The sequence below is a fragment of the Eriocheir sinensis genome, unplaced genomic scaffold (assembly GCF_024679095.1).
Source record: "Eriocheir sinensis breed Jianghai 21 unplaced genomic scaffold, ASM2467909v1 Scaffold23, whole genome shotgun sequence".
Lineage (NCBI taxonomy): Eukaryota > Metazoa > Arthropoda > Malacostraca > Decapoda > Varunidae > Eriocheir > Eriocheir sinensis.
Genome location: NW_026111532.1, coordinates 560,001 through 571,540, shown reverse-complemented (window position 1 = coordinate 571,540; position 11,540 = coordinate 560,001). Strand labels below are relative to the sequence as shown.

General features: G+C 42.1%; 1 pseudogene; it reads left to right on the top strand.

The window, feature by feature from the left end:
* Positions 1-2,180: 2,180 nt before the first annotated feature.
* LOC126991002 (cationic amino acid transporter 4-like) overlaps positions 2,181-11,540 on the top strand; it is a 38,210-nt pseudogene continuing 28,850 nt past the window's right edge.

The following is an 11,540-nucleotide window of genomic DNA, read 5'->3' as shown; positions in this document are numbered from 1 at the left end:
AGTACGACAATCTGGCAACCTTGACTAAGACTCCCAACAGTATCATCATTTAACATCATCCACTGCTTAACAAAGGCTCTCATCCCATCAGTATCGTTATTATCGCTGGTATGCCTCGCTCGGGGTTGCTGTACGGTGACATATGTAGTGAGATTCCCTTCAGCGTCACTAATATTACTGGCTGGTCTCGTTCGGGGGTCTGGGGTACGGTGGTATCTGTACTGAGACTACCACCAGCCTTACTATTATCCCTCTCTCGCTCGGGGCTGTAATACGGTGCCATCTGTACTGAAACTCCCTTCAGCATCATTATCATCATCATCTACTGCTAGACAAGGACCTATCCCAGTGTTATCATCTCTTCACGCTTCTCCGTGGTTACCAGGAGAATAATTCGCTGTTGTTGAAAGTCAAGCGTGTAACCTTGAATGAAGAATAAAGAAAGTTACGAAAGATGTGCATATGCAGTAGGTGCGCGTGGCGGGGGTGCTGATCTCTGTCCCCTTGGTCTTTTGAGCCTGTGGTGGGAGAGCGATGTCATATGTGCTTCAAAAAATATTCATAGACATTTAACATTAACCAGAGAGACGGAAGATGTTGGGAAAGGCCTTCATCTTGCAGTGGCTTAGTAGTGACTGAAGAAGAAAAGAAGACGTAAAAGAAGAAGAGGAAGATGAAAAAGAAGAAGGAGAAGAGGAAAAAAATGATGATGGTGTCTGTTGGTGAATATTGATAAACTGAGCAAGACACGGGTGGGTAGGGAGGGGAGGGGAGGGGAGGGAGAGAGAGAGGGAGGGAGGGAGGGAGAGAAAAGGAGGGATCAGTGTATAGGTAAACCGCCATGTGGAAGGAACGAGGGAGAAGGGAGGGAGGGAAAAAGGAGGAGGAGGGAGGGAATACATGACACACACACACACACACACACACACACACATCGATTATACGTGTTCCTTGCCGACCCAAATATCGAAGGGAGGAGGAAGGGAGGGAGAGGAGGAGGAGGGATGAAAAGGGAGGAGTGAGGGAGGTGAGGGAGGGAAAGCAACAGGTGATTCTCTCTCTCTCTCTCTCTCTCTCTCTCTCTCTCTCTCTCTCTCTCTCTCTCTCTCTCTCTCTCTCTCTTTGGGCTGCGCTGATCGATGCGACGCCCTGTGTGGGTGGACACCGCCCTCTCTCTCTCTCTCTCTCTCTCTCTCTCTCTCTCTCTCTCTCTCTCTCTCTCTCTCTCTCTCTCACACACACACACACACACACACACACACACACACACATGCATATTCACGTCTTAACTCCCTCCCCCCCCCCTCTCTCCCTTCCTTGCGCAACAAATTCTACGAAGAAAGGCTTTCCACCCTTAACATGTTCTCTCTTGAGAAACGTCGCCTCCTAGGAAAACTGATCGAATGTTTTAAAATACTTAATGGTTTCACAAATGTAGACAGATCAACATTGTTTATGATCGATGGCATTTTGCGTACGAGGAACAATGGCGTAAAACTCAAATGTAGACAAGTAAATTCAGACTGCACCAAAATTTTCTTCACCAACGTTGTAGTGCGAGAATGGAATAAGCTCCCACCGTCAGTGTTGCAGTGTAACACGATTGACTCCTTCAAAAACAAGCGCGACCGTCACTTCCATCAACTTAATATCAACTAGAGTTGAAATGCATCGTTTTGGAGCCATCTGATTAATGTAGAATCACTTAGTTTTAAGGACAGAACACCTATAGTCTGGACCATGGGGTCTGTGTGGTCTGATTTTCTATGTAAATCTCTCTCTCTCTCTCTCTCTCTCTCTCTCTCTCTCTCTCATTGAACCGATCGAGAAAAAACTGAAGGAGAGAGAGAGAGAGAGAGAGAGAGAGAGAGAGAGAGAGAGAGAGAGAGAGAGAGAGAGAGAGAGAGAGAGAGAGAGAGAGAGAGAGAGAGAGAGAGAGAGAGAGAGAGAGAGATTTACATAGAAAATCAGACCACACAGAGAGAGAGAGAGAGAGAGAGAGAGAGAGAGAGAGAGAGAGAGAGAGAGAGAGAGAGAGAGAGAGAGAGAGAGAGAGAGATACTCCCCCCGCTCCCAACCTTTCCTCCTCCTGTACCCCCCTCCTCCCCGGCCTAACCTCCACCAACCCTTCCCTTTCCCCGTCCTCTTCCACCTCTCCGCCCCCCACAAGCTCCCTGTCGTGTGCCAGTCTGTACCAGGAGCGGGGAGCAGCGCCCCACGACCCGCTTCTCCGCGTCCTCGCCCTCTTCAACACAGTGCCTGGACCCTTTTCGCTTACTCCACGCCTAGATCACATCCTCGACTGTTCATAGGTCAGTAAAGTGGAGAGAAGAGGGGTTAGATGTGTGTCTTGTAGTGCCCTTTTTGTCCCTTTGCGTCCGTGGCCTGATAAACACCTCGCTGGACCATATGGTAGCGTGTGTGTGTGAATGTGGGTGCGTGCGTGCAGGGTGTGTAGTGTTCCGTTCGTGATCTTGCTTACCCGAGTGTGTTTTGGGATGTCACTTTCACTGTCTTGACTTGCGTCTGGGTGGACTATGGGTTTTTGGGGCCCGTTTTGCCTGACGTAAGGGAGTGACTGACTGACTGATCCTTACCGTGTTCTTAAGTGCCACGCCTCCTTGAGTATATTTTGATATTGACGATGAATGGTTAATAGCTAGACTTGAAAGACTGAGTGGTGGATTGATTGAGTTATTGACTGACCTGACTGATTGACTGAGTGGTTCTTTCCGTATTCTTAACTGCCACACCTTCTTGATTTTATGAAGCTGATTGATGACATTTATTTTATAGGGAGATTTGAAGGAGTGAGTGATTGATTAATTGAGTTACTGACTGATTGATTGACTGACTCTGACGGCGTGTTCGTGATCGTGAGGACCATATGGTAGATAGATTAACTGTCTTACTGTATTACCGACTGACTGACTGGCTGACTAAGTGACTCACTGACTGATTGACCTACCCATTCCTGTCTTCGTGTTGCCCATGCTCGCTTTGTCATATGGTAGAGTGGTTGTTTGACTTACTGACTGACTGACTGCCCTTATCCTTTTCCCGCGCCTTTCATTCTTGTAGTCGCCTCACACGCCTCTTTTCCGAGCCCATATGGTAACAAGACTGACTGATCGACTAACTGACTGACTGACTGACTGACTGACTGATTGAGTGACTACCCATTTCATTCTTTTCCCTTGCCTGTCATTCTTGTAGTTGCCTCACACGCCTCTTTTGCGGGTCCATATGGTAACAAGATTGACTTACTGAGTGACTAACTAACTAACTGACTGTCTGACTGACTAACTGACAAACTTACTGACTGAGTATCTGCCGGTCCATACGGTAACAGACAGACTAACAAGGGATCAAGTTTCCGAAGCGTATGTTAGGACGGGAGGGATACACTGATTGTACACTTTTCTCTTCGGTGAGTGGCGGGTCGCTAGTCATGATATCCACCCCATTCCTGTTATTTCCCTCATTTTCTTTTCCATGGAGCTTGTTTTGCACTGACTACTTGCTCTGGATAACATTACGAACATACTCCTTCATTCTTCATAAGTTCAGGTTCTCCTCAGAGTGAACATAAGCCTCTGTTAATGACGGCGTATATATATAATTAATTCCCTTAGATTTGTGAGGCTGCTTACCAACTTTGGGGTAAGTCTACGGTCGCGTCCATTCTTTTTCTATATGTATTTACACAGGTGTCGACTGTTATGGTATCGATAAGCTGACGAGAGAGCTGTTTGATGTTATATAAAAAAAGTGTCAAGAGCAGATGTGTAGGTTCTGGATAAAAGGACGAACACGTTTTTTAAGGTGATGGAAAAGGTTAAAAAAATATCTGTATATATTTACACACGTGTCGACTGTTATGGTATCGATAAGGTGACGAGAGAGCTGTTTGATATTATATAAAAAAGTGTCAAGAGTAGGTGTGTTGGCTCTGGATAAAAGGACGAACTAATTTTTTTAAGGTGATGGAAAAGGTTAAATAAAAAAAATAGATAATAAATAAATAAATACAAAACTAAAAATACATACATAAAAAGCGACGTAAAATAATTAAAGGCTGGTAATATGCTGCTCTAATAAAATCAAATAGATGGTAATAAATGACGTTTTAATCATTTTAAGTTCATGATAAGAGGAGGAATGAGTTTTTATGATAATGGAGACAGATGAAGAGCTAAATTAGATATCAAAAAGTCCGTAATATATTTCTACAACTAAGTGAAAGAGAAGATGCCCCTCGAAAATACGTTCTAATAATCTGAAGTTCTTGATAACCGCATGAATGAGTTTTATGACAATGGAAACACAGACCAAGAGCTAAATAAGATAGATAGATAGATACGTTTCTCCAGCACAGCAAAACAAATGTCAAATGGAGAATGTTCTAATGATTTCAAGTTCTTTGTTCTTGGTAACTATGAAAGAGTTTTTATGACAATGGAAACAGATGAAGAGCTAAATAATACATGCAAAAGCTCTTAAAACGTTTCTTCAGTACAGCAAAACAAATGTCAAAAGGAGAACGTTCTAATAATTTCGAGTTCTTGGTTCTTGGTAACTGGACGAATGAGTCTTTACGATAAAGGAAATACACGAAGAGCAAATTAAGATAGATAAGAACCCCTAATACGTTTTTCCAGTGAAGAAAAACTGATGTCAAATGGAGAACGTTCTAATGATCTCAAGTTCTTGGTTCTTGGTAACTGGACGAATGAGTCTTTACGATAAGGGAGATACACGAAGAGCAAATTAAGTTAGATAAGAACCCCTAATACGTTTTTCCAGTGAAGCAAAACTGATGTCAAAAGGAGAACGTTCTAATGATCTCAAGTTCTTGGTTCTTGGTAACTGGACGAATGAGTCTTTACGATAAGGGAGATACACGAAGAGCTAATTAAGATAGATAAGAACCCCTAATACGTTTTTCCAGTGAAGCAAAACTGATGTCAAATGGAGAAAGTTCTAATGATCTCAAGTTCTTGGTTTTTGGTAACTGGAGGAATGAACTCTGACATCGGAGACCTGGCAAATCATGAGCAAGATATACAAGTGTCCGCAACTCGTTTCGCCAAGTAAACTAAAACCCAAAGAGAGAACGTCCTAGTTATTCCAAGTTCTCGCTCAGCGGACGAACAAAATAACGTCATTAGAGATCGATTAATGCCGCACTGAAACACGTAAAGAGGGAGCTCAGAGATGGGAGCGGTGAGTAGCGGGCTTTTTTCTTTGTTTCCTGCACTCTTTTTGTTGCCCTTGAGCCGTATCCTTTGCTTTAAAAAAAAAAAAAAAAAAAAAAAAAAAAACAGCTAAATTATAACCAGAAATGCAGGAAAAGAACGATCTATAACTGCATACGCCATGACAGTAATGTATGTATGTCAGTATGTCTGTATGTAACTATATACGCGAGTTGTATGTTATGATTTCTCACCCCTTTCCTCTTTTCCGTCTAACCTAACAAGCGGAAAAGAACGATCTAATTGCATACACGTTATGCCAGTGATGTATGTCAGTACGTAACGAGACGGGTTGTATATTATAATTTCTCACCCCTTTTCCCCTTATTGTTTTATTGCAATAGTGTCTAAACTAGCCTGCTGATTGACATGGCATTAAAACACATTTTGTTTCAGACACCGACGTAATTAGGAAAAATATAACCAAGTATCTACTCTGCTTCATTTGGGTAGTTGTCTTAGAGACAAGCCATCAAAATCTGATCGAAAGGCGAGTCATCAAAAAGGCAAATGGCAACTGGGGCACTGGGAGCGGGCTGAGGTGTGTCTACCATGACGTATGGCCCTGACATAAGAACATAAGAACATAGGGAAACTGCAAGAGGCCGGGTGGCCTACACAGGGCAGCTCCAGAAACCCCCCCACTACTCACGGTGGGTGAGGTGTAGTTACAGGGGTTACAGGTAGAGGCTTGATCCTCGTTATACCGGCGGTACCCAGGCACGCATCCAGCACCCCGTCACCTTACTGCACCCACACCTCACTGCCACCTGTCGTCCTCGTCCATGTAGCTATCCAGTCTACTCTTAAAACAAGCTATCGTCCCTGCACTAACTATGTGATTGCTGAGTCTATTCCATTCCCCCACCACCCTATTACTAAACCAATGCTTGCCTATATCTCTCCTAAATCTATACTTTTCTAATTTAAATCCATTACTGCGAGTTCTTTCCTGCTGGCTAATTCTCAGTATTTTACTTATATCACCTTTGTTGTAACCCTTGACCCATTTGAATACTTCTATCAGATCTCCCCGCACTCTTCGTCTCTCTAGTGAATGTAAGTTTAGATGTTTCAGCCTATTTTGATATGGGAGGTTCCTCAGCCCCTGAATCATCTTGGTCATCCTCCTCTGAACTGATTCTAGCAAGTTGATGTCCATTCTGTAGCATAATCTAAGTGTGGCCTAACTAACGCTAAATAGAGTCTGAGGATGACCTCTGCACTCCTGTTGGTTACCGTCCTGTTAATAAAGCCTAATACCCTGTTAGCCCTATTCCTCGCACTAATACATTGCTTCCTTAGTTTTAGGTCAGAGTTCACTAACACTCCCAAGTCCCTTTCACACTCAGACCTCCCTATCGCTGTGGAGTCTAAACTATACCCGTGTAATGGGTTGCGTGTTCCTACACTAAGTACGCTACACTTGGTGATGTTAAAATTCATCTGCCATTTCTCTGACCAAGCTGACAGTTTGTTGAGATCCTCCTGCAGTGCTCTAGCATCCTCCCCTGCCCTAATAGTGCGTCCTATTTTGGTGTCATCTGCAAATTTACCTATGTCACTAGTTATCCCATTGTCTATGTCATTGATGTAGATAATGAATAGAAGCGGGCCTAAAACTGAACCTTGAGGAACCCCACTGGTAACATTACCCCATTCGGATTTTTTACCGTTAATGGTAACCCTCTGTTTCCTGTCGCTAATCCACGCCTTAATCCAATCAAATACCTTCCCTCTTATCCCATGAGCCCTGACTTTATTTAACAGTCTCTGGTGAGGTACCTTATCGAAGGCCTTACTAAAATCAAGATAAACCACATCATAGCTCTCATCATTGTCAGCTGCCTCGTATACTCTATTGTAAAAGGATATAAGATTAGTGAGGCACGACTTTCCTTTAGTAAACCCATGCTGTGAGTCGTGAATTAAACTATGTCTGTCTATATGGTCCCTAATACTATCAGCTATTATTGACTCAATCATTTTACCTATAACTGACGTCAAACTAATCGGCCTATAGTTCTCCATAGAAGATTTGTCTCCCTTCTTAAATATTGGAATAACGTGTGCCTGCCTCCATGAAACAGGCACCACCCCTGTGTCTAGTGACTTCCTAAATACTTCTGTTAACTGCCCACTTATTTCAGTTTCGCATTCCTTTAATACCCTGGGGAAAAGTTCATCTGGCCCTGGCGCCTTAGTGACTTTAAGTCAGTGGTTCTCAAACTGGGGGTAATTACCCCCATGGGGGTAATGAAGCCGTTTCTGAGGGGTAATGAGGTATTTCTAAAATTAAAAATACTTTAGAGTAAAATTCAGTAAATTGATAAATAATAATAAAGTAGAAGTGCAGTTTTTTTTAACAAAACTGTATACCCAATCCTGCGAATGCATATAATTTTTTGGGGGGGGCGTAAACCCCCTTTAAAATATTCGTATTCTAATGAAATTTCGCCCATATGTTCCCTCCGGTTAGTAAAGCATTATGTAAGAAATTTCATTAGAATACGATAATTTTTTCCCTTTCTCAATTTTTTGGGGGGTCAATTCCCCACTCCGTAAACCCCCTTTAATATTGAGGTATCAAAAAACTTTATAGCCCACGACACTCACATACCCCAAATTGACAAAATGTGTGAAGTTTCATTGATATCCATCAAGAACTCTAGGAGGAGATGCGTGGCGGACAAAAGAAAAATATTTTATTTTTTTGTCAAACATGTATCTCTCAACTTTTCATTTATTAAGTAAGTTACATTTTTTACAACTTAGTTATAAAATATATTAAAATCTATTAAAAACTAGAATTCCATTATTTTTTCTGATTAATGTAGCAATAAAATTTATTATATTTATCTTAATCACCAAAAAAAAGGTTTCATTCCAATTAGCTATAAATTTAAAGTAAAAACGCTTTACTTTTATCTCTTATCAAAGGAAATAATGCCTAAATTTCTTATTCTGTATTAAATACTGATTTTCTAGTAAAAAAATGCATTAAAATGAGTAAATAGTTAAATATTATATTTTCCTTTCCTATAATTTCATGTAAAATAATTGTAAATGAACAGGAATGGGGGCTAGGGGTAATTGTCCTCTACCTCTGCGCTGTCAGGGGTAACAATGTCAGAAAGTTTGAGAACCACTGCTTTAAGTCTATCTATCTGTCTAATCACGAGCTCCCTACTTATGTTGATGTCGGTTAATTCTTCTACCTCTTCTCCCCTGTAGATCTGTTCTCCCTAAGGTATATCATCTAATCTTTCCTTGGTAAATACAGTTAAGAAATATCTATTTAACGCCTCGCTCATTTCCTCATCACTATCAATCAGTGATTCTCCTGACTTAAGCGGCCCTTTCTTATCCCTAATCTTGGTCTTATAAAGCTGAAAGAAGCCCTTTGGATTGGTCTTTGCTTCCCTGGCAATTCTAATCTCATAATTACGTTTTGCCATACGTGTGTTTTTCTTTACTGCTCTAGCTAAATCGTTGTAACTATCCCTTAGGTGAGTTTCCCCCCTTTTAATTCTAACATATAAATTATACAACTCGTCTTCCTATATACATACATTACTGTCATCTAAGGGGAAAAGGGGTGAGAAATTATAATATACAACCCGTCTCGTTACATACTGACATACATCATACGTGTACTCTTGCCACATCCACCATGACTACTAAATAATGTAAAACGCGTACTGAAATTTATTGCTCTGTGGTGGCGTTTAACGATACTGAACCGTGCTGTGAAGGAATGATTCATATTCGACCTCAGTTGAGGTCGAGTGTTTAGTAGTCAATGCTTGGTGGATGTGGCATACGTCACGGCCATACGTCATAGTAGACACACCTCAGCTTGCTCCCAATGCCCCAGTTGCCATTTGCCTTTTTGATGACTCGCCTTTCGATCAGATTTTGATGCATGTCTCTAAGACAACTACCCTAATGAAGCAGAGTAGATACTTGGTTATATTCTTCCTAATTACGTCGGTGTCTGAAACACAATGTGTTTTAATGCCGTGTCAATCAGCAACCTAGTTTAGACGCTATTGCAATAAAACTATATGTCGCGGGCCTTGAAATACATAGTAATTGTATACACGTCATGCCAGTGATGTATGTCAGTATGTAACGAGACGGGTTGTATAATATAATTTCACCCCTTTCCCCTTAGATGACAGTAATGTATGTATATAGGAAGACGAGTTGTATAATTTCTCTGCTCTCTTTCGTCTTTTCCGCCTCGGTAGCCCCCTCCGCGCGGAACACACGCGATATAGATGCAAATAACATAAGTGAGTTTCAGGCTCCGGAATGTGACGACAAGTGTTTCCCGGGCAGCCTGGTGGGACGGACGCCTGTGCCCGTGCTTTCAGACGCTTTCGGCTCTCGCAACAATGATCTGTAAAGGCCGCAGAGGAGATTAGTTTGGTTCTCATTAGCGTCCCTTGACAGAGAGAGTACCGATAACCTAGGATTTGGACGCCATTATTGGCCCTGTTATTCGCCGCACTTTTCAAACACTCGCACACGGTCTCTCTTGCATTTCTGTTCCACAGCCACACGGGTTGTCCACTGAAACTGAACACACTTGTGTCAGACCTGCACACCTTCCCCTAACAGCCAGCAGCCACTGAGCTCTGGGAAATTAAATAAACCAGTTTGTATCAACACCAACAAGTGCCACTAACCCACCGTTACGTCCTCATACTTTACCATAATTTGGTCACCAGCCGTCAGAATGTACCGAAAGAAAGTGACAGGAAAGTACTATTAGTTTTACGATCAGCCATAGTTTCAGTATAGGTGTGAGAGTCGAAGTCAGTACATCTTTATAATTTAGTGTGAAGTAAAAAAAAAAAAAAAAAAAAAAAGCTGTACTTCGCGTGTATGATATGAAGGAATAATGCGATTTTATCTTCACGGCTAGACGAGTGGTATAAACAGCTACTGTGATGACTATCTGACTCCTCACACACACACACACACACACACACACACACACACACACACACACACACACACACACACACACACACACACACACACACACACACACACACACACACACACACACACACACACACACACACACACACACACACACACACACACCTTTCCTTACCTGCAGCCTCGTATACCTGTCCTAGATATTCACTTCAATTTTTTTTTATTTAATTGCTTTTTCTTTTTTCTTTCCGTTTCCTTGGTTTTGGTTTTCTTTTCTTTCTCCTTCCTTTTCCTTTTTATCCTTCTTTCCTATATTCCGTTTTTCTCACCTGATTTTTACTTTCTTTTTCTTTTTTTCTTTGCCTTTCCTTGGCTTCGTATTTTCTTTCTACTTTTTTTTTTTCTGTATTCCTTTTTTCTCCTTTATTTTCCTTCCCATCCTTCATTCTTGTCTTCCGTTTTTCTCCTCCCCTTTTCATTCGCTTCAAACATTCTTTTTCTCTTCTCTAATTCCCTTTATCTCCCTATCCTTGGCATTATTTCAGTTTCCTTCTCTTCTCCTTTCACGTATTCCCTCGGTTTCCCTCTTCTCCCTTGCCTTCATTTATCTTTCTCTCCTTTCTCTCTCCCTTTCAATGCCTTTCTCTCCCTTTCGTGTCATCATTTCACTTTCCTTCTCTTCTTTTGTCATGTATTCCCTCATAGTCTACCCTTTATGCTTGCTTTCTTTCCCTATTCTGTACTCTCTTTCTCCCTTCTTTCCCTTCCTCTCCCTTTCCCTCCCTCCCCGTTATGATAGTTTCTCTCTTTCTCTATTCTCTCTCATTCCTCTTTTCCTTGCTTTCATTTCACTCTCTCCTTCCCTTCCCTTCATTACCTATCCCCCCCAACACTCGCTCGACTTCTGCATGTTGTCTCTGATCCAATGACGACGCGCCTTTCGAAAGCCTGTCACGCGTTGATTGACAGGCGAGCATCAGGCGGTTGGATCCCTTCACCGCGCGCAGCCTCCAGCATCCTCCCTCAGCCTTCAACCTTCAAGTCTTGCTTTCTCCTCCACGTCACTTCCGTCTGTTTCCTCTTCTCACTCCTCCTCCTTCTCCTTCCTCTGGTTCTCCTTGCTCTATCGTTTTCTTTCTTCATTTTGGCTTTTCTTCTTCTTCTTCCTACACTTTCTTCTCCTTTTCGTTTCTCCTCCTCCTCCTCCTTCTCCTCCTTCTCTTTCTCCGTGTTCTGTTGCTTCCTTTCTTGTGGTTCCTCCTCCTCCTCCTCCTCCTCCTCCTTCATCTTGTTCTTTTTGTTCTGTTCTTTCCTTCCTTTTTGGCCTCT